Below are 25,430 nucleotides of genomic sequence, written 5' to 3'. Positions count from 1 at the left end.
CACCATTCATCAATGGTTCTTATGAAGCATGCAGGATGCCCATCTACTTCCACCAAAGCAACATGGTTTCATCTTTCCTGCTGGAAGAATAATCTATCTAAAAGCAACAACATGAATTTATACTTACTTATTCCTTTCTTATTTTAAGAAATAGAATATATGACCTTAGCACAAGGGACTTGGGGGTTTGGGCAAAGCAAGAATAATAAAATATTAAAGCAAAGAACAAATGGGTCAAATGTATACTGAGAAAAAGAAAACTATCAAGAGGAAAAACAAAAATGAAAGATCAAAAACATAGAAAAATAAGTTCTAAATAAGTGTTTTTAGACTACTTTAGTTAAAATCTAACTGATTTAGACCATTTGGTCTCATGATTGGTGTAAGAGATAAAATTATTAACCTAAACAAGTGTTCATTAACACATTAGAAATACCTGGGGAGCTCTTAAAAATCACAAATGTGTAGGTACCACATAGCCTCCAGACCACTTAAATCAAAATCTCTGGAATGGGGACCAGGTACCAGGATTTTTTAAAGTGCTCCTGGGGAGTCCAGTGAACAGCCCCCTATTTGGGAACTACTGACTTAACAGAAGAAGGAGATATCAGTTCCTGAGCCACTGCTGTTTCTACTACAACTGATTCGCTGTGCTGCAAAAAAAGAAATAAGTATCCCTAAATTTATGTATGAGGAAAATGACTTAAAAAGATTGAAAAGTTCATCTAAGATCACACAGCTCATAAAAAGTAGAGCAGGGGCTCAGAGCCAGGACCCAACACTGACTGACATTTCGACTAAGATACACTGAAGCCTCTGGGTGGGATCACTGAGGGACCACTGGGTGGGGGATGGAGATGACCCTCTGGGATGAGGAGAGCTCTCATAATGAATTTGTTTTATACTCATTTGCATAGTGACTTCCACCATTTAGAAATTTCTTTGAGTTATGCGCCAAGGTCATCAAAATACAGGGTTCCCAAATACAATGCAATGGCTACTATAATAATCAGTGTTGTCATTATTACAGATACCAACTGTGAACCTATTACATGGAAAACTCTGTTTTAGTTGCTTTACATGCATGGCTTTGACTCTATTACATCCTGCAGGGTAGATATCAAAATACCCACTTAACAGTTGATGAGAGTGAGGTTTATAAAAGTTAAAAAAACTTTCCCAAAGTCACATAATCAATAAATGGCAGAGCCACAATATGAACTGGCTGTATGCTTCTTTAACCTTCATACTATGTTGCCCAAAGGAACTAAATATTTTAACATAATTATTCTCAATTATTAGTAGTTTTTTCTTCAACTAATAAAATCATATGAGACAGGCGAACTGAAGACATAAGGGTGGTGGGAGATGTGGTTTTAAAATATGCCCACCAATTATTTGATATTTCTCCCTTCAAGAAAACTTGATTTTCCTTTCTTTGAAAGTGAGCTGAACTTAGTGACTTTCTTCCAATGAATAGAATATGGAAAAAATTATGGTGTATGACTTCCAAGACTCAGTGATAAAAGGCATCACTCACTCTGGGAAGCCAGCTGCCTTATCAAAAGGCCTCCTGCCAAGAACCATATGAGTGAACCATCTTGGAAGCAGATATTCCAGCCCCAGTCAAGCCTTCATATAACTCTAGCCTCCATCAACAGCTTGACTGAAGCCTCCTGAGAGATCCTGAGCTAGAAACACCCAGCTAAGCTACTCCCCAACACCTGACTCACAGAAACTGTGAGATAATAAATGTGTATTATTTTAAGCCACTAGGTTTAGCAGCTGTTATACAGTAATAGATAACTCACATAAAAAAAAAAATAAGGAAGACAACTGGTAAAAGGTCCAGATTATGGGGCTCAATGATGCATAAGAGTAAATAATCTTGAGCACCCGAGATACCAGGAGGGCACTGCATAACTACATAAGGATTTGGGAAGGGGTTGGGATTTAAAAAAAAAAAAAAGGCAAGAAGGGCATATCATAAACTGTTCACAATAACTCTTTTTCAAAGGAAGGAAAAAGCTACTGGTTTGAGGATGAATTCATTTCCCCAGGTTATTACAGAAGTTGACAGCACTCCATATGACATACTAAAAGGCATGCAAGCACCTACAGCAATAATGCGTCATGCAAAGTCAAGTAAAGTCCTATCGCTGTTTTACATAGTTTAATAAGACAGGTCATGATGCTGTGATGTTATTAATGTGGACTGCATTATTCTCAGGCTAATAATTGCATATCATAAATCTTTACCTATTTACCTTAAGGCAAAATGTTATTTACATTATTACATCTTGATAAAAAAAACTATCTATCACAAAGAGATACAGATGTTTGAGGTTCAATTTTTCAATTTTCCTTGTTCAAGTTTTCAGAAAGTCCAGATCCTATCCTCAAGCCCCCTCTGAATTCCATATACTGTGTCCTAGAGAGTCTGTTAGGGAAACACTGGGAGATAATAGGATGTACTGATTTTGTTCTTGCCAGTAAATCACCTCCCCAGGTAATTGTTCTTATAATAAAAATGCCAACTGGGTGGCAAGTCTCTGCGCCAAGAAAAAGTTGTATTTTACCCTCCTGTGCATTCAGTACAAATTTTAAAATCACAAGAAAGAGGAAAAATAAAATAAACTCCTGCTGAATAAAGGATAAAAGAAGCAGAAAAAGGAAATAATTTGGGGAGATGCTTTGTAATGCACCTCTGATGTCGCAGCTGATGCTATAAAGGGTAGATACCTTGTGTTTCCTTAAGAAAATGAATTGATCACACCAGTGACTGATAATCCAATCTGTTTGCCCAACTGGATAATATGACTTTCTTCACTTGATGATCATTTGTCACATCCCTGTTCAAAAAATATATAGAAATGTCTATGGCAGGACTTCCCAAAGGTTAAAAGCAGAAAGAAGGAGCCCTTATTTTCTTTACTGCCCCTATATCCTCAGCCTCTAATCCTGTCTTGAACCAAGGAAGAGAAAGAAAAGAAATAGAAGTGGGTTAAAAAGTATAATTGGAAAGGAGAGGGTGATATAAATGAGTTAAAAAAAATTAAGCCATGAGTTTTGGAGAATATTCTCTAATAGTTTTTTTTCATCTCCCTGTGGCTGGGTTCCTTAACCTCCATTTATAAGATCAATAATCTCACTATGATAAATCCTGTTGTGATCTCATCAAAGATGGACTGAAGAAGCTCTGGCTCAATGATCTGTGACTGAACATCAAATCAACCTTATGGCTGTTTGGTTTTGCAGTCAGGTATTTCACTGCATTCCTAAGTTCAGCTGTCATTTTGATCACACTCCTGATACTTGGACCCTTCTCTTCAATTCTGTGTTTTAGGCCCTCAGAAACAAGGTACTGCCTAACTCTGCCTACATTCTCATCTCCAATGACTATCAATAACTTTCCTCATCACCACCTGCTCATGGATTCTCCATCAACACATTAAACATCACTCTCAAAACCACCTGATTCACTTTCCTTCTTTGCCAACATCCTCAACAATCAACAGCCTTAACAAGTGCAAGCAGTCAATAGCTAGATTTTACAGAAAGGCTAGGATTCATTGTAATAGCTTATCTTCTTCCACACTTGCATCCCATTTCCTTAATTCCAGATCATATCGTGTTTTAGACTGCCAATTCCACTGTTACATATTAGGTCATACCTTGAGATACATTTTCCTTAGCTAATGTGAAGAAATGAAATAAAATGCAAGGCTTTCCTTTCCCAGGTGGAAAGCTTTCTTTCTTTAGTCCATCAAACTTCAAATCCTGAGGCAGACTTGTTTATCTTTTTAAAAACTATACTGTTTTAAAAGAGAGATTTTGATTAATTGATTCACCAGTCCCAAATTAATGTTGAGTTGAAAATAGCAATGACATTTCTAAGGGCTGTACTACATTTTCTAATACCAGGTGATGGCTATCTATGGAGTTTCATCAGAACAGGAGGGCTGTCACACCACTGGCTCTATTCTATATGCTCTACTGGCTTGCTAGTTAACAATTATGCAATGTATAATTTCTCACTCTCCATGCAAAAAGATCAAGGTTGACACTTAAGAGCTCATCTTTAGGTAGGAAGGAAATCCTTAGGGGGTCAGGAAAATATAATTTAAAACAAAATTATATGGGATGCCTGGATGGCTCAGTGGTTTAGCGTCTGCCTTCAGCCCAGGGCGTGGCCCTGGAGTCTCGGGATCGAGTCCCACGTCAGGCTCCCTGCATGGAGCCTGCTTCTCCCTCTGCCTATGTCTCTGCCTCTCTCTCCCTCTCTCTCTGTGTCTCTCATGAATAAATAAATAAAATCTTTAAAAAAATAAAAATAAATTAAAAAAGAAGTTCTAGTAGCTCAAAAACTAAAATTAAAAAAATAAAACAAAATTATGTCTGAAAAATAACTGGTGTTCTTATTCTCTCTCAGTAGCAATGCCTTCTTTCTTTGTGTGACTCTGTTTCAAAATCAGTAGCCTGCTAACTAACCCCTTGTGCTAAAAGAAAAGATCTAGCATTAGAGAAGAGGAAAACAAATTCAGTCTCATGATTACTTTTGATAAACCCTCATGTAATTTTTTTCTTACCCCAATACAAGAGTGGACATTGATTACAGAAAAACAATTCACATGCCCAAAGTTTGTCCTCTTCCAATACATCAGGGACCAAGGGCTAACAGTCCAAGCAGGTAGGTATGAGAACTTGTATTACTATCATACCTGTCAGACTCAACATTTTGTCTGCAGCTTTTGTTCTTTCCAAATTCTCATAGCTCCTATTGACCAAATCCCTATTTATGAATTCAGTTAGACCTACTTTCAAAACCAACTTTGACTAAATCTACTACCATGCAGAGTCAGAAGAATAAATCCAAGGAGCAAAACCCAAGAGAGTCAATGTATCTGAGGTAGGGAAGTGCCTCATAAGTTTGAGAACAGAAAGGAAGCCTACTGTGGCTGAAGTTGGTGATCAATGCAATATGAGATGTGTGATAAGCAGAATAACAGCCCTCTAAAAAATTCTTACATCCTCTGGAATGTGTGAACACATGGCAAAGAGTATTTTGTAGATGTTATTAAAGTTATACACCTTGAGGGATGCCTGGGCAGCTTAGCGGTTGAGCATCTGCCTCTGGCTCATGGCATGATCCCGGGATCCAGGATGAAGTCCCACATCGGGCTCCCTGCATGGAGCCTGCTTCTCTCTCTGCTTGGGTCTCTCCCTCTCTATGTGTGTCTCTCATGAATAAATAAATAAAATATTTTAAAATAGTTATACATCTTGGGATCCCTGCGCAGCGGTTTGGCGCCTGCCTTTGGCCCAGGGCGCGATCCTGGAGACCCGGGATCGAATCCCACATCGGGCTCCCAGTGCATGGAGCCTGCTTCTCCCTCTGCCTGTGTCTCTGCCTCTCTCTCTCTCTCTGTGACTATCATAAATAAATAAAAATTTAAAAAAAATAGTTATACATCTTGAAATGGGGAAATTACCCTGGATAACACAGGTGGGCCAAATCCGATCACTCAAGTCCTTAAAAGTGGAAAACCTCTGTGGCTGTGGTCAAAGAGAGATGTGACTACACACATCTGAAGAAAGATCAGAGAGATGGTAGCCTGAAAGGGATATATGCCCTGTTGCTGGTTCTGAGGTATGGAGGTCCATGTACAAAAACTAAAGAGAGACACCAGAAGTTAAGAGTGGCTACTGGGGGATAGAAATCAAGGAAATAGAATCATTTGGTCCTACAACTCTGTGGACTTAAACTGTGCACCCCTAAGCAACAAAAAAGAACCTCAAAATGAATACCTCTTGATACCTTGATCTTAGTCTAGTGAGACCTATGTTGGACTTCTGACTCATGAGAGCCCTAAGATAATAAATATATGTTGTTCTAAGCCCTATGTCTTAAGTACGTGTAGCTTGTAGTAATTTGTTACAGCAACAATATATACACCCAACACAAGATGAGGTAACTATACATGTGCCAAATCATGTAAGCTGTCCAAGCCATTTAGAGTCTGTTTTTCAAAAACAATGGGGAGTCTCTGATGAGTTTTAAAAAGGAAATTACTTTGTTAAAAAGTTACGTGGAAGAGATGCCATGCTCCACATCATATGTCAGGGAAATGCAAATTACAACAATGAGATACCACTACACATATTTTAGCATGACCAAAATCCAGAACACAGACAACACCAAATGCTAGTGAGGATGTGGAGCAACAGGAATGTTCATTGCTGGAAGGAATACAAAATAGTACAGCCACCTTGGAAAACAATGTGTCTTACAAAATGAAACATACTCTCTCCATATGATATAATCCAGAAATCTTACTCCTTACCCAAAGGCAATGAAAACTTATTTCCATGGAAAAACTTGTACATGGATTTTGTAATAGTTTAATTCATAATTGCCAAAACTCAGAAGCAACCAAGATGTTCTTCAGTAGGTAAATGGATGAACTGTGGTGCATCCAGACAATGGAATACGATTATTATTTTTTAAGTAATCTCTGTGCCCAACATGGGTCTTTAGTTCACAACTCTGAGATCAAGAATCGTGCTCTACTGATTAAGTCAACCAGGCACCCCAGACAATGGAATATTATTGAGTGCTAAAAGGAAATGAGCTATCAGACATGGAAAAAGAGGAATCTTGAATGCATATTTTCTGGGATACCACAAATCAAGTGATCACAAAGCACCAAAAGTCCAGATAAGGGAAAAAGCATTAGTGCACATCACTTTACCTCTCTGATTTATGTTGATTCATGGCTTTGTACATTGTACAATAATCACTAAATTAAAATATCAAAATATAAAAGTTAAAATTAGTAACATTGCAAGATAATTATTTTAATAACAGAAATAATTGCAACTCCTTTACATTTTTTATTTAAAAGATGAGAATGCCTATTTAAGGAAAAGAGAAAAGAAGCCTTTAAGTACAATGGTAACTAAAATGGCAATTCAAGCAAGATAAAACTGTTTCTGAGGCACTGATCTTTTAATTAGAGACAATGTCAAAATGCAATGTGTTCTCTTAGCTTTATTATTTTAATCTGTTTCTTGTTTCTCAACAAACTGAAGAAATAAACAGTGATTTTTAAAATTAATTATATAGTGCAATTTTCCTCCAGGAAAACCAATATAGCTTAATTTTCATTAACTATATTGTAAATCGCATTACTCTTTTGGACAACATTCAAGGGTGCTTTTATTTATAAACCAATAGATGAGAACTATAATGCATTTATATAATGCCTGGACACTTTCAAAGGGGGCTTCTTATTAAGTAGAATTCAACAATGGTATTTTAAAATATCGTTATAATTTTTAAGTGATAAAACCCAATATATCACTGAAGCTAGAAATAGTGACATCCTGGCTAAACTGCAGCATTTAGGATGCTAATTAGCTAACCATGACTGTATGTATAATGAAGATATTAAGCTTTCTCTAAGAACATTGCAACCTGAAATTCAAATAACTAATGCTATGGGATAATTGGGAAATATGATTAACTGATTTAAACACTACTGAAAATGCAGCACAATTCTCTTTCAAGAGGCAGAACAAATATGTTCTATAAAGAAATGGCAAAATCAGAATTAGCACGTAGTCAAGAAAGGAGGTGACTAAGAGTACATGGGTACCATTTTGAGTAAATCACTTTAAAGCTAGTCACAGTGTGAATGAGGATAATTATATGGCTCTCAACTCTGCTCATGTTTTCTTTCTCTCTCTCTCTCTCTTTCTCTCTCTCTCTCTCTCAATTGCAAGTCCCCTCAACTGTCATGCTTAGTTGTTTCTTTGAGATGTTACCATACATGGTACAGATGAATCTGTTCTTCTGTGATTTTTATAAATGATCTTAGCTCACACAGCAAAGCCATTAAGCTTAGGTTAGGAAAGGCCTGACCCTTGGGTGTTTCCATGCAGTTTTCTATTGTAGAAAAGCTTCACGAAGTTTTATAGGAAGTTTTGAAAAGACATCAGAGAATAATTTGAAATTCAGAAGTAACCAAAATCATTCCTGATACTGATTGTATGTCTGCATAGGAGAGTAAGCAAATATTTAACAAGTGGTTCCCAATTAGAAGGTATATTTTAATAGGAATAGCTACTTTGGACCCTCTAGGTTCTTTTAGATTGTTCCAAATAATTGCGTATAACCATGCTAACAACCAGGAGATCATCAATAAGATGAATTTAATGAAATTATTATTTTTTTATTAAAAGATTTTATTTATTCATGAGAGACACACACAGAGAGAAAGGGGAACAGAGACACAGGCAGAGGGAGAAGCAGGCTCCATGCAGGGAGCCTGATGCGGGACTCGATCCTGGGACTCCAGGATCATGCCCTGAACCAATGACAGGCACTAAACCGCTGAGCCACCCAGGGATCCCAATGAAATTATTCTGAAGCATGCTTTAACGTGCAAACTTTCTAGAGGAGACGGCCAAGAGAATATTGTAGGCAGCAAGATTTCAATGTAGAAAACCAAGTGAACAGAATTAGAAACAAGCACCATGGAAAAATAAAAATCATAATCAATATGCCTGACAGGAATTCATACTTGTAACTGCAAAATAGCTACAGAGACTTGTACTTACTAGTCGCTAACCAGTGTGATGATGATAAAGGCAAAGAAGAGCAAGACCTCTGGGATAAGATTAGAGATGTTTACTCCATCCAAGAAAACAATGGAAAGAAAACTAGGAGAGATCTAATAAAATAGATCATTTCAGTACTGAATGAAATACTCTACAATTATTTTGCTGTAAGACTATATACTAAGTTCTTCTGATGTGTTATAGGTATTGTCTAAAGAATCCTAGCCAATCAAAAATAAGGCTAAAGGGGCCCTCTGGCAGAGGGAAAAATGGTTGGTTTCTTGTAGTAGGAATGCTATCTCACTCGTCCTTATATTCTTTGCATCTAACACTATTGGCAAAGCAGTAGGTGTTCCAAATATATATGTATGTGTGTATTTACATATTTATATATACACACATTTATACATATATTTATATATACATATATATTTTAATCTTCTGTATAAATGGCATCATCTACATTTTTTTACATTTTTAAAATTTAAATTCAATTTGCCAACATATAGTATAACATCCAGTGCTCATCCTATCAAGTGCCCTCCTTATTGCCCATGACTCAGTTACCCCAACCCTCACCCACCTCCTCTTCCGCAACTCTTTGTTTGTTTCCCAGAGTCAGGAGTCTCTCATAGTTTGTCTTCCTCTCTAATTTTTCCCACTCAGTTCCCCTCCTTTCCTTTATAATCCCTTTCACTATTTCTTATATTCCATGTATAAGTGAAACCATATGAAGATTGCCCTTCTCTGATTGATTTATTTCACTCACCATAATATCCTCCAGTTATAGCATAGAGAAAAAAAGTTATTGAATATAACCTTAATTTATTTATAGAATGAAATATATATGAATAAAACAAAAATATTAATGAGGTACTTTATCCATGAATTTACTAGATGCTGCCATATTATTCTCAAAACAATCTGAGAGGCAATTTATATGTCCAGAGATCATTAATAATTTGAAGTGTTATAAGTAAAGGAGTTTGAAAAGAACTTATGACTTACAAATACCAGAAACCATATATTGTCTACTTTATTACTCTAAATTATCAAGATTATCCAGAACCCTGATTACTGTGTTCCTTTAAGTTATTATTTCCTATGTCTTCTTTAATGAATGTTTATTCTATTTTACAAGTTGCACTCCCTTCACCTGTCCCCTCAAAAACAGATAAATATTACACAGTGTCTAACTTAAGTTAAGCTTGTTTCTTCATAGATGAGATTTTTAAAGGGTCATTAAAAAGATACAAGAAGGGGTGCCTGGGTGGCACCAGTTAAGTAGCCTCCTATTGGTTTCGACTCAGGTCATGATCTTGGGGTCTTGAGGTTGAGCCCCGTATAGGGTTCTGCACTCAGCAGGGAGTCTGCTTCTCCCTCTCCCTCTGTCCCTCCCCTAATTCATGCTTGCTCTCTCTCTCTCTTTCTCTGTCCCTCAAATAAATAAATCCAAAAAAGGAACACAAGAAAAAACATAAAAGCTTATAAAACAACAGCAACTTAATATAGCATAAACAAAAGATTTTTATTATAAATAGAAAGTTTAAAAAGTAGATAATAAAAATAAAGCATTTAAATGTAGGATCCTACTTATGCAGTAACTGAAGAACTAGTTACTTTTATCTCCATATTTCTGTGGATTCAGATTTTAATTAAGACATTCAATATTATTTTTCTGGTAATATGTTTCCATTTTCTTTCATTTTAGATTTTAATGCAGATTTTTTAAAGCATAATAATCTCAACAAAGAAAGGACAGGTATAGGATTCAGCAATTTCTGCTTTTATATATATAATTGAAGCCAATTAACTGTGGCATCAAATTTTTTAAACCTTGTTTCCCTTGAAGCAGGGAAACACACACATCGGGGTGCAGGTGTCCCGACGTTTCATTGCATCTGAATCTTTGGGTATTTTCAAATACTACATATATGCACAGTAAGCTTTTCATTTACAAAAAGATTATAAAAATGATCATTGCTTTGGTAAATACTGAAAAAAATGAAGAAATTCACAATAAAATTAGAAGTAGTCTATTGAGCAGCCATATATCTATAGAACAATACCATCTGTGAGAGCTGTAGAGGGAAAAATGAAAGGAAAAGTGAACGGATGATTCATTTAGAAGTAGGTATGCTAATGCATGCTTAGAACTAGATTCATCCTTCTTTGGGCTTAGAAGGGTCTAGAATTAAATGTGATATCCTCAGGGTGACCACTGGTTACTTTGGGTCTCAAAAGTCCAAAATCTCTGCTTCAACACTCACACTTTATTGTGTGAGACAGGATACAAGAGTTGTAGATCTTACTTATTATCAACCAGCCATGTCACTGGCCTCTTCTAAGACTTAGGCCCATCTGTCAAGCATTGGGTATCAACAGATACTCAGCCATGTCCTTAAAGAATATTCAAACATTTTTGTGAAGTAGTGACAAAATGTCACTAAAATATATAAGATTTATTAAGTGGGTAAAATGTTAATGACTAAAAGTTTCTTGTCTTTATATATGATTGACTCATTGTCTACCACCTCCCATTTTTTAAAAGATTTTATTTATTTGAGAGACAGTGAAAGAGCATGAGCAGTGGGAAGAGGCAGAGGGAGAAGGAGACTCTGCTGAGCAGGAAGCCTGATGTGAGCTCGATCCCAGGACCCCGAGATCATTATAAGGGACAAAGGTAGACACTTAACTGACTGAGTCACTCACCTCAATGACTAAATATTTCTTAACATAAAATGTTCTTTCATAAGTCTTCTTCAACTGTATTACCTCCTTCTGTTTCTTTCTTTTTCTATATTCTGGGAGAGGTGGGCAGTATTATAGAGTCATTAACAGCATCAAACCTGGAGTCAGACTGCCTACGTGTGAATCCAGCCCTGCTCATTCAACACCTACAAACCCTGGTAAAGTCACTTAATGTCTTTATGCCTCAGTTTCCTCAATGATAAATGTCATTAGCACAAGTGCATTATAAGGAAGTCATGAGGATTAAGGAAGGCAATACATATAAAACACTAGAAGAGTGCCTACAATTACAGCCAGAGCCAAAACAAGCTTAGCACAAGATACTTATTTTTTTTTAAGATTTTATTTATTTATTCATGACAGATACAGAAAGAGGCAGAGACATAGGCAGTGGTAGAAGCAGGCTCTATGCAGGGAGCCCGATGTGGGACTCTATGCAGGGATCCCAGGACTCCAGGATCACACCCTGAGCCAAAGGCAGACGATATACCACGGAGTCATTAGGCATCCCACAAGATATTTATTTTAAAACCAAATGTAAATACTGCATGTTGCTCCACGAAGAGTGCCATGACTTTCAGATGCTTTGTAGAAAAAAATGAGGACTATTACTAAATATATTGTTTCAGGAAAAAGAGGCAAATTGTTTAAGTGTTTATGGGATGCTATCTTTTATCAATGAAAGGAGAAACAGTAACACACATATAGAGGTTTACCTATATATATTTTTAAAAGAAAGGGAAAATAACCAAAAAAACAAATAAAAATGATGACATCCAAGAAGGACAAAGTAGAAAAGCTAGAGTTCTTCAAATGTGCTTTACTTTGAGGTTTTGACTTTGAAACTCAAATAATGTTTTATATAATTATTAAACAAAGTTAAGTCATCTTAAAAAATAATCCATAAAAACAAAAAGAAAAATGAAACAAGGGAATATAACAAGTATGAATTGATCTCTTAACCATGCACAAATTATTTTTAAGTAGCATAAACTAAGAACTTAAGAAATCTTAAATTGTTTTTACTAATCACATTATAATAATATTACAGTGAGAGAGAGCATGAGCAGGGAAGAGGGACAGAAGGAGAAGCAGGCTCCCCGCTTATCAGAGAACCCAATGTGGGGCTCCATTTCAGGATCCTGGAACCATGACCCAAGCCAAAGGCAGATGCTTAACTGACTGAGCCCCTAAAATTATTCTTAAATTATTGTATATACAGCCATATGTATATATTCATATATAACTGTATATGAATATATGGAACGTATGTATATGTATATGTTCCATATATGTCATATGGAACAAAGATTTTCAGTTTAGAAGAAAAGAGATAAGCATATTAAATGAAAGAACTACAGAAAAAAAAAAAAAAACCCATAACCAGAGGTTTGAATTGGAAATACTGAACACTTGGGAAGATCAACATAAACATATAAAGTATCTCTCTTTAAAATCTTTCTACAGAAAAGGCCTAGAAACAGTAACCAATTAAGTAGCAATGAGCTTTCCCAGTGTCCACATTGTAACTATGAACACTATTTCCCACAAAGATACCAAGATATTTAGAGACATGGCTATTTCCTAGTTTGGGCAGAAAATAGAAAAGAAGATCCTGGGACTGGTTGTCCTACCAGAAAGTAGGAGGCACAAATGCCTACAGGGATCATTTCAAAAGAACTTGGTAATGAAACTAAAGAGATGTCTGTCTTTCCCTTCACTGGTATGGCCACAGTCAGATGCCTTCAGAAGAGGCTTGTCTTCCTCTGTGGCAAAAAGAAGAGCTGGTTGGACTCCAATGAGACCAATGAAATCACCAATGCCAACTTCCATCAGGATGCATGTCTAGAAACTGATCAAAGACGGGCTGAGCATCTGGAAGTCTGTGACGGTCCATTCCTGGGTTCAGTGCCAGAAACTCTATGGGCCACCAGAAGGGCAGGCATATGGGCACTGGTAAGAGAAAAGGTACTGCCAGTGTTTGAATGCCTGAGAAGGTCACCTGCATGAGGAGGATAAGAATTCTGTACCTGCTGCTCAGAAGAGACTTGGATCTAAGAATATTTACAACTACACGCATCATAGGCTGTACCTGAAAGTGAAGGGAAATGTGTTAAAAAACAAATGGATTCTCATGGAACACATCTACCAGCTAAAGGAGGACAAGATTCACAAGAAGCTTCTGGCTGTCCAGTCTGAGGCCTGCAGAGCTAAGGTCAATGTAGCACGCTAACGCTGTGAAGAGTGGCTCCAGGCCAAGAAGGAAGAAATCATCAAGACTCTGTCCAAAGAAGAAGAGACCAAGAAATAAATCTCCCTCTCTTTTGTATGTACATAGTGGCTTCAGCAATTACCCAGATAAGTTATTCAATAAAACAAAGCATTATCTGCCTCAAAAAAAATGAAGAGATTTCTATAGGCAAAGATGAGATAAATTAGAGATCATAAAGAACAATAACTGCATTGTATGGGAAAATTCTAATATAAGAAGAGCCATGAGACTATAATGATACATAAAAACAACTCAGTAATCATCTCTAGAGAATTTTAGAGAACTGACCTATTATTTGGAAAACTGATAATTAAAGTGGGAGAATCAGGCATTTTTTTCTGCCTTTTCTGTATATGCCTCAAAATAAACACTTGATATAGTAAAGCTACTCTTTATAGATGAATTCCAACCTATAAATGAAAAAGGAATGATAGAATTAGAATCTCACTATTTTGTAATACCTTTTGAACTAAGAGATTTATGCTATAATCATCAGTAGCAGATAAACTATCAGATGAAAAATTGATAAGGAACTAAAATTATAATGGATGAATCAAGTCAATCACACATAGACCTACAGATCAATCTTAACATTATAATAGAGATATTAGACATTGTGGGCTCCTTAGTGTGATGCAATGAAAGGAACCCAACATCCTGAATTAAGTATTCTTACCAAAACATCAAATTGGGATCTGATTAAGCCTCTATGTCTAGATATATAGACTTATAGAAAATAGAAGTCAAATGAAATTTTTAAATGATACGGAGATACATGAAGCAAAATATAGAATGTGGGAAATTCTACAAGACAAACAACACAGTTTCTTTAACAAATAAAGTACAAGGAGAAGATGGAAGGGAGAGATTATAGTTGAAAGGAAATTTTAGATGTATACTAGTGAAATGCAAAATAAAGGTCTAGTTTGTATCTTGATTTAAAAAGAAACCCAACCATATATGTATGTTATGTACATGAATATTGAATTTGATGTTGATTGGTATTTGATTCAAAGTCATCACATTTTTGCTAACTTTCTAAAACGGGATAATATCACAGCAATACTATTTTTATAATACCTTTTTGAGTACTTATCTATTAGAGTTACATACAGATAAACTATATGATGTCTGAGATTTGCTTCAAAATAATCCATGAAGATGGAATGATAAATCAGGGTATAAATAAATAAAGTTTGGCCATGTCAAATAATTTTTGACACTGATACTGGGTGATGGTTGCAGGAAAGTTCATTACGTTATTCTATTTTTATACTGTTTGGAAACTTACATACTAGAATGATTTAAAATGAAAACTATTATTAAAGCACAGAATTAAATTCAAAAATTCTTGTTGAGGTCTTTTTATCATGTTGCACTAAATTTATACACAGATTAATTTAGCCTGTTGAATCTTCCAAACAAGAAACCTCTACATTCTATACCTCTGTAGCTTTTGTATTGTTATCATTACTGCTTTTGTTTCTTGGTATGGGTTGTATACACTGCTTAAGCTTAGTCATTCATAATTTACAAGGTTTTTTCTGTTTAACCAGTTTATAAGTGTTTTTCTGTTTTAGTAGCAATAATCAGTTTGAAAACAAATAGGATGCAATTGCTTTTGCATATATAAGTTTTTAATTTTCCTGGTTACTCTACTGTCTTTCTGGTCCCAATAACTTTTCAATCTAACGTTTAATATTCTAATACCTAATTTTCAACCAAATCTAATGTAATCTTTTAGATATTTCAGGTGGACAATTCATAATATACAAATAAAGGATAATTTTTCTCATCTCTTTAAAAAATAGTTGCTGTGCACTGAATTGAAAGGGTTGACACTCTTTCATTTGTTTCTTTGAAATCCATATTTCAAGAGGTTATCTATCTTAAAAAAACAGAAACCTGTATTATGCTCCTGTCCAACTTGAAACTTTAATAACATATTGGGAACAGTGAGATTAATATATCTGATGAATTTGCACTTTGATTTAAATTTTCAACTCACCCTATCATCACTTAAGTTCAGAGAACACCATCAAAATCTAATAGTTAAGAATATCTATCTCCAACACATATCAAAATACGTGCGCCACTAGCACTGGAAGATTTGTTTAGAGAAGGCTTCCTTGATTCTTATTTTCAGGCTGATGAAATAAGATGATTACATATAGCGAAGGTTATCAGAGAAACTAACCAAAAATTTTAAGCCAATCTCAAAACATCAACATGAGTTTTTTGTTTTTTTCTTTTTTTTTCTATAAAGGGTATATTCTGTAGAGAAGTTACATTATTATTCCAGAAGACATTATCTTGGCTTCACTACACATAGCACATCTGGGAATTGTCTGCTTGAAAACCTTGGCTAGAAGCTCTATCTGAAGGCCTCAAATTGATTGTGATATTTAAAAGTCTAAAAGAAGGTAGTACATGTCACATGGTGGGCTGCTTGGCATAAACTGCCTAAGACACCAAATTTTCCCATGGGAAAAGAGCAAAAAAAGTTGAATCAGGATTCCGTATTGATTTTACATTATGATATAAAAACTTTTCCCTTCAGTGTACTGCTTTTCACAATGACTTTAAGTGCTTTTGCTTCGACCTCAAGCCTCTGTAGTGACAATGTGACTCTATGCCAGTTTTTTGCAGCACACAAGCTGCCAGATACAATTATTTCTGACAAAAGGTCCACATTTGTCTCAGTCAAGTTATGGTATTTGTGGACAAGAATCTTATCCAAGCTGTCACCATTGTACCTCATCTGTTTTAATGTATGTTTAGGAGGAAAGGGTAGTGCAGATTTCCAAAGATGCCCTGAAGTGGATTTCTGAAGATACTGACCAATAATTCTTCCATGGTTTTTCATTGACCAATGTTGCAGATGTTCTTTCAGAGGTGCAGACCATGCTGAATACTAGTTAGGTTTAGTTTCATAACTTGTCTAAACCAATTTTACGGAGAATAAACTGACAACTCACAAAATGAATATGACACTATTCTCAATACTGCTCTAGCTATGGTAACATTCATTTTCAGTAATCATTCACCTTTATCACTGTAGTGTTTCTTTGCTGGGACTTAATTCAGTTTTTGTCTCTGCAAGTTGAATTTGGGTATGTGCTATTTCTATGAAGCCACAGAGTACCCTGTGCTTTCTCATGATAGCACTCACTACCTACATTATAACAAGTCATCTATCTCTATGCTGTTCTGGATTATAAATTTTATGAGTGTAGAAATGTGTCTTTTCTCTTAATTCTACCTCCAACACCTAAGATGGGAACTGGCACAAAGTAGACACACAAGAGTCAGATTACAAACAGCCCTTTAGGTCAGGCTTCTTCAAACCAGCTTCTAAAGCCAGCCTTCTTGACATTGTTGGCAAGCCTTTTTTAAAAGCCACAGACACTCCAGTAAGGTCCTTTATGAAAGCCCACTTAAGGCAAAAAAGCCCCCTGAAATAATATTATGGGTAAGAAACAGAAGGAGTAAGCAACCTAATATAAAAGAATTTTTCCCCAAACTACCCCTTCACATGTTGACAAACAACCCCAAATAAGGTCATTGCCTTCAGACACAAATGAAAGTGCCTTTAGAGTAAAATTTCTTGGGTTGGAAGGGAATGAGGGAGCAATACAAATTCATCTGCAACACTTCTTAGTCAAACAGAGATGGCAAATGGTGAAAAATAAAAACCAGTATTCTGGCTCTTTGACCCATATATTGAGTATTCATACTTAGCACATACTCTCCCCCTTATATTTGAGCATATCTTGGGTAACATAGACTTGTGAACTAGATACAGGTACTCTTTCCAGGGACTCTTCCTTATTACAGAAGTATCTCCCCTTTAATCATCCTGATTTCTTCCTTTTAAGAAACACATATTGAATATGTATTATCTGTGAATAGTAGATATTTAGAGATGAATGAGATTCCACTATCCCTGAATCTAAGGGATATTCTTTTGAAAAAAATCTACATACAAACAATTATAATATAATGTATTTATATGTCATATGTATATGGTATATGACTGAAAGGTGCTAATGAGGAAGTTACCAAATCCCTAGAAGGGTTTTATGGAGAATATAACATTTGAGATATATTTTATAGACAATTTCACCTGATAGATAGTGGGGGAAGGCTATTCTTATAAGATAGAATAGCATAAACAGTGACTTAAGGCATATTAAAACCTGGCTTATTCATGTATGATGAATACTTTGGTATGGCTGGTTCACAGGTTGCATAGCATATTGCAGTGACTGGAAGTAATGACAAAGTGTCATTTTGGACCAAATAGTAAGAGATCTTCAAATCAGCTTTCATTCACTGTCTTCCATAGCTACAATTGGCCCCACCTAAAGCACCTGCCCAGTCTTATACAATATGACCTTCCCAACTTCATAATAGCCTTCAACTGGCCCTCTGTCACAACTGATTACACTCAAGGTGATCACTTTATTCAAGAACAACTAATTCAGTGGTGTGGTAACAAAAGGATCAACCTTGTCTTCTCTAAGATTTTAAGATGAAAAGATTGGAAGAATGAGCTGATTTGGAGTGAAGCTGAAAGAGTCATGAAGTAGCATGTAGGCATTAAAGATAATATGGCAAGCCAATTCCATAGGAAGGAGACCCTATAAATAAACAGGAGCTTGCAGGCAGAACAGAGGTGAATACAAGGGAGGTGATACCAATGGAGAATAGCAGAGTGCAGGGCACTGAAATGAAGCTACTTCCTGTTCCAAAAAGGTTCTTGCTCTTCTTGACAGCTGATTATTTGACTTTATCTAACAACAAAATGAATCAAATCAAAATAACCTTGTGTGTCATAAGGATGAATCTACTGTTTGACCGGAGGTGACAGTGAGCTAGTCAAAGGATTTAAGTGAAACAATAACATAACCAAATCAGCAGTAGTGTTTTAGAGAGAGAGTCAGACGATTCTGGAATTGACCTTCATGTCATTCCACCAAAGACTCATCAAATATCAGAAGAGAAGGAAGCAGTAATTCTTTTCTGTTTACCTTATCCACTGGCATGGGATAACTTGCTATTTAAAAGATTACGATAGCCATATAGGAAAGAGACCGTGTGTACTAGAATATTAGTTATTTATTTCCTTTTCAAAGCCAATAATTTACATTTCAGTGATTTAAAGTAAGGTAAGCCTGAATAATTCAACATTAATAAAGATTGTTCCATAAACTAAATTTCCAAAAGTAGAAGGAATTTAAAATAATTGTTTTGTCTACTTAAAGGAATGTGATGTATTAAATTCAAGTTAACAAAAATATGCATAATTGCCAAAATACTAACAGAGATTGCCCTTGGATGGTGAGAGCATGGTTCTTACGTTTTATAATACATATGTATTGCTTTTATAGTGGAAAAGAAATAAACTTAAAGATAGTTTAAGGCATATTTCATTTCTATCTAACAAAACAGATTTTCAGTTTTAGTTGTCTGGATAAATCTATCTGAGGCTAGGGGAAAAGCTATCTATTAATATTTGCTATTGTTTTCCACATGGTATAAAGACTTTGGTTTGAATTCAAGGAAGACAAAACAGTTATAAGAAATACACTAAAGTCAAAAGATCTAGGTTGCATGCAAAGTTCCTATATGCTGTCACATATGAATAGATCCAGTTACTTCATCTCTCTGGGTTTCAGTTTTCTGATATCTGAAACATGGTTTTAACAAAATAGTCTCAAAATTCTTTCCAATTTATGATTTTTTAAGCCTCTATACCATTATTACTTGGTATTACTATAATATTTTCCAAGTTTAACTTGCAAAGCCTATAAGCCACTTGAAATTATATAAAACCTCTCAGGCCTTTAAAAAGTATCCACAGAAAACCTACAAAGCTTAAGAATTAGAACTAATGGCCTAAGAATGTGATGACATGTTTAATTATTGTGGATTCTCTAGAGAGAAACCTAGAGTATGTCAGAAGGAAAATACCTAGATTGAAAGTTACATATACCAAATCAAAAATATTTTCATGATTTTAACTAATGCCATAAAGAGAAAAAAGACAGAATCAATGCAGGCTGTTTCCTTTAAGGAAAAGTCTGGTCTTGAATATAACTAATGAATAGAACTAATGAATTTACACAACCATGTGACACCTACTACTAGTTTTTGAACATAGACACATATTGAGCTATCAGAAGATACAAACCTAGATCATAAATAAATAGTTGTATATTTAAAATATTGTGTTTATTTTTAAAGCTCTATTTCCTAGAAATATAAACACATACACACATACCCACTCATGCATACACACACAACACACCCCCAATACCAGAGACATATATATAAAGTTCAAGTTTTTCTAATTCTTCACTATTAAGTCACAAACATACATTTGAAAAGGGCAAAAAAAAAATTTTTTTTAGTTTGAAGACTCACTCTAAAGTATAATTGATAATTGTAACTAAAATTTCAATACAAAAAAGCAGTATATACTCAGCTCAGAGTATAGTTGGTTTCATAAGAAAGCATTACATAGGGGGTCCCTGGGTAGCTCAGTCGTTTAGCGCCTGCCTTTGGCCCAGGGCGTGATCCTGGAGAGATCTCTCTCTCTCTCTCTCTCTCTCTCTGTCTGTCTCTCATGAATAAATAAATAAAATCTTAAAAAAAAGAAAGCATTACATAGAATTCTCTTATTTCATTATAAAATTATAAACTCATTCTTTTGAAGAAACATTCCTATGAAGAAGCATTCCTACACTCCCTATCATCACCTGTTATGCTTATAATGTGCCATGATAATTTCATATCTGAAAGATGACAGATTACACAGTTTTATTGCCTCTTCCCCCTTAAAATTCAGGTAATAGCAAACAAATACAAATGAGGTTAAAAGGAAATATAAGTATGAATGAACAATTTCTACAAAGTTTTGGAAAACATAAAATATTTTGTAAAGAAGTAGAGTCAAGAAAGCTACACCTGGGATCCCTGGGTGGCTCAGTGGTTTGGTTCCTCCCTTTGGCCCAGGGCGTGATCCTGGAGTCCCGGGATCGAGTCCCGCATCAGGCTCCCTGCTTGGAGCCTGCTTCTCTGTGTCTCTGCCTCTGTGTGTGTGTGTGTGTGTGTGTGTGTGTGTGTGTGTGTGTGTCTCTGGGTCTCTCATGAATAAATAAATAAAATCCTAAAAAAAAAAAAAAGAAAAAGAAAAGAAAGCTACACCTAAGTGCTTACTGAAGGTGGACCATATACTGTGTAAAAAAGGTCTTCGGAGCCTCAAGAAGGTGGGATCACTAAAAATATGGGAACCAGTGTAAAATATTCATAAAGAGTCCTGGATGCCCATTTTTACCCCTAGAAAACAAGAAACTATCTTCTATGGACTGAATGTTTATGTGCTCCCTGCCTCCCACCACAAATTCATATGCTGAAGCCCAAATATCCAAAATAATGATATTGGAGGTGGAGCCTTTGGGAGGTAATTAAGTTATGAACATAGAGCTTTCATGAATGGGATTAGTGCTCTTAGCAGAAGAAACACAAGCATCATGGTCTCTCTACTGTGTGAGGATACACCAAGAATGTGTCCATCTGCAAGCCAGGAGGAGGAACCTCACCAAGAACCCAGACACATTGACACCTTATCTCAGAGTTGCAGCCTCCAAGTTTCTATTGGGTAATCCACCCTGTCTATGATATTTATTATATAGTCAGCCTGGGCTGACTAAGACATTACTGCTTTCTTCAGGCAGAGAAAAAAAATTTTTTCTGAACATCCAAACCTGGGAAGCTAGATTAAGTATATGAGGCAAAGCACTGACGCTTGGGATTGAAAACAGGAAAATTCAATGAGAATGTACATAATGAACTTGAAGAGCTCAGCACCCTTCTCCTGCTTTGTCCCTAGAACACTGATAGCCTCCAGCTCCAGTTGGAGGTCTCCAAGGGAAAGAAAATAGCTATATTCGTGTATCTGGAGATTTCTCAGTGAAAAGGCAAGTTCATTTTTTAATCTTGCTCCCACAGAATCCACAGCCAAAACTAAGCCCATACACAGGGAACTTTCTCTCAGTGCCCCACTCAATCTGAATAAGCACACAAGAAACTTAACATTTTAAAAAAGCTTCTAACATGAAATGGACCAAGACAAACTAGCTAAATACCTCAGAGGCATTGCACCAAAAATATAGGACCAAAACACTCTATATAATATTCTAGAATGAAAAGAAGATGTCATGTTTCTAGAAATAAAACAGTATGCAAAGAAGGAGAAAAAGAGAACCAAAAAAGAGTTCTAGAGATGACCAATATGATCAACTAAATTGGGGGGAGGTAGAGGATCAGCAGACTTTTAAAATAAAGAGATATGCAGCAAATACTATAAGATTACAGGATTTACAGTCTCTAAACATTGCCATTGATTAATGAAAGCATCTGTAGACAGTGCATAAATGGATAAGCATGAACGTATTCCTTTAGTTACAAAAGTTTAACTTTATTTACACCACTTGACTTAACATCATTGTTGGACTTGGTTGTGCCATAGTTTGCTGACACCTGATCTAAATTTTTAATAAACAGATTAAATATTGTAACATAAAGCTGAGGAAATCACTTGAAAGTAAGACAAAAATATAAAGAGATGGAAACATAGGAGAAAAAAATACAACAAAAATGACTCAATCCAGGAAATCTAAAATCTGCCCAATAAAAGTTCCAGAGTGAGAGAGAGCAGAGAAAGTAGAGAGAATGTGAACATAATTCAGTACACCACTTAATCCAATAGCATCTTTGCTCACATGGTCATTTTCAGTACTATTTATTTAATACTGATTTATATGAGAAGTAGGAAAGTGAGAGAGAATATGATAGTAAATTTCAGTTAAAATCACAAGAAATGAAAATATCAACAAAATTCAGAAATATTATAAGAAAAAAAATAGTAGCCAAAATAAAGTCACTGAATCTTGGAAGAGTAATCGGTGAAGAAACTGAGAAGGAGAAGCAAGTATAGGTGTTTTCTGTACAAGTCTTTTTTTGTATCTGCCTCTCACACTATGTACATAAAATTCAGTTGTCAATGATTCCTTAATATTTTCCATTTTTGCATTTCAAATACACTAAGAAAGCTAATACTATAAACCCATTATCTGTTAATACCACAGAATTCATTTGTTGTTTAGTGGAAAAAATATCCACAAAGAATGGGTCTCTATAGGCATCTAGGGACAAAGTACTGGAGATGAGAGAAAATCACTAAGAGATAAGGAGGTACTTGGTGGAAAGTTATGGTATGTATGAATTTATCATATATGTGAAATGCCTGTTTGAATAGTTGACTTGTTGTCTGAGGATCTGATATAAATGATGAAGCCTGCAACAATCTTTGAGTGGGTGGGATCACGCCTGATGGGGCAAATATTCCTGGTGCCAAGTCTGAATCTGAAAACCAGATCTAAGAAAGCCAACTCCATCTAAAATCATTTTGTGCGTTATATTTCTGTTTGTTCTTTTTGTGTTATCTCTTAAATCTCTTATTTAAAAAAAAGTCTTCAAATTTTGTTTAAACTCTCAGCTGTGCTACTTATTCCAAAAAGAGAATGTGCCTTCTCTTGGTCAGAAGTGTCTAAGGGGGAGCAGGGGCTGCCTGAAGCCACAGTAAAAATGTTGGTGATCAATGAAAATTCCAAAGAGAGCTTACATCTCTGGGAACAGAAAGTCACATGAGGCTCTTCTTATTTGCTCTCAAATGTGAAGTCCTCAGAAAGAGATTTTCTGACTATTTTATCAAACTGTCACTACCCCTTATCCTGTCATTTGTCTTCATAGCACTTATCTCTAGTTGGCATTGTTGTGTGTGCCTATGATGTTTATTTTTTATTGCCTCATTAACTGGAATGCAAGTCCTCTGATGGTAGGCACTTCGCCTTATTCCCCATTGTATACACAGCAAAAAGAACAGCAGAAGACCTTGATAGATATTCACTGAATAAATAAATAAATTCTCAATCCAGTACCAGAAAAGAAATTTTATTTTTATTAAGGACCTGTGGCATTCGCTTCCAGGGACTAAGTCAATTTCTGCCTAAGTCACAATTTTGCCACATGGGGGCTCTGCTGTTAGCCACAGGAGATTCCTAAGCATTCCCCTGCACCCTTACTGGAACTAGTTTTCAATCAGAAGTAAGCATTAACAATACACAGAAGGTTTCTCCTGCCCAGTTTCAGAGAGTCCCCAAATTGACAGGATACATTTTAGTGTAATATAAGGACCCATAGGCTCCTATTCTCTGCCACTACACTGCAAACCTATGCAGCATTTCTCTTCTCTCCGAAGTTTAATATCTTTTAAGTCCGCAGCATAAAATTAAAAATATCAGACCTACTGTTTCAGGAACAAAAATCAAACTAACCAATGGAACATTATGGTTTTTAATCGAAATCAAAATTTCTATTATCTTTCCCCACCTGGTAGTTGGGGAATTTAATTCTTCATGCTGATGTATTTGTCAGGAAGGCAGATTTTAAAAATATACTAGTGTACCCAGTTAAAATTATTATATAAATGCTTTAAAAATACAATAGAAAATGCTATAGGCTGAATGTTTATACCCCCTGCCCCTCCACATTCATATGTTGAAACCTAATCCCCAATGTGATGGTATTTGGTGGTGGGGCTTTTGGGAGGTGATTAGGTCATGAGAGGAGAGTCCTCATGAAGGAATTAGTGCCCTTATAAAAGAGGCCCCTGGGAGACCCCTTGCTCCTTACGTCATGTGAAGTTATAGAGAAAAGAGGACATCTCTATGAATCAGGAAGTAGGCCCTAGACACACATAGAATCTGCTGGCTTCTTGATCGTGGACTTCTCAGACTCCAGAACTGTGAGAAATAAAGTTCTGTTGTTGAAAAGCCAGCCAATCTGTGGTATTCTGTTAAAGCAACCTAAATGGGCCAGAACAGAATTTTTCTCTTTAAAAATTCTTGTTACATCAGAATATATATGAAGCAAATATAGCAAATGTTTATTATGACACCACTTAAACAATATTGGCTTTATATTCAAAGCACAGACACACATGCAAAGTAGAACATCAAATATTAAGGTGCAAATTTAGTTAAGAGACATTTATAGTTACTCTAAAACTACTTTGCTTTACTGCGAGAAATTATAAGAAATTTAGGAATATATTATACATATATATATATATGACTATAAATTTTACAGTGTGACTGTTTCTTACAAATTCCTTTATAGAATTTTTTCTAAATGAAAAGCTAGAAAACTGATTTCTCTCAGTATAAATGACTATAAGTGACTTTTGATTTCTATTCTTTTGAAAGGAATTTTTCGAGCCTTTGTTAGAAGAATACTTCAACACCAATTTTAAAAGTTAGTTTTTTTAACAAGAAACATTAAATAATTGCTTTTGCTGACTATGGAGAAGTGTGATGGAAAGTGAAGGACAGAAATACTGGTAAATATAAACATTAAACCAACATAGAATCATGACACCTTAATATTAACTCCCCATTCCTGAACTTGCCATTTGACCCATTACTGAATTCCCTGGTACCACAAAACAGAAATACATTTTTTTTCCTGAGCTCTAAGTCTCAGTTAACTCAAAAGTTTGGCAAGTTTTAGCTTTGCTACCAAATGTAAATAAATGTCCTATGCATACATTGGGGCTAGATATCATGCTTAAATTAATAAATGTATCCTTGCTCAACAAATGTTTTCAAGTTAAATGACACAAGGGAAGCAATCAACCAAATGCAGAGCATGGAACAAG

General features: G+C 35.6%; 1 protein-coding gene and 1 pseudogene across 8 annotated transcripts in view; one reads left to right on the top strand and one right to left on the bottom strand.

Moving 5' to 3' along the window:
• The window catches only part of CTNNA3 (catenin alpha 3), a 1,730,823-nt gene that overhangs the window by 963,141 nt on the left and 742,252 nt on the right, over nucleotides 1–25,430 (bottom strand). The window lies entirely within an intron of this gene.
• On the top strand, nucleotides 13,002–13,976 carry LOC121486785 (annotated as a pseudogene).

This window comes from Vulpes lagopus, chromosome 3, assembly GCF_018345385.1.
Source record: "Vulpes lagopus strain Blue_001 chromosome 3, ASM1834538v1, whole genome shotgun sequence".
Taxonomy (NCBI): Eukaryota; Metazoa; Chordata; class Mammalia; order Carnivora; family Canidae; genus Vulpes; species Vulpes lagopus.
Note: the sequence above shows the minus strand (reverse complement) of the source record. Positions and strands in the feature narration are given on the sequence as shown.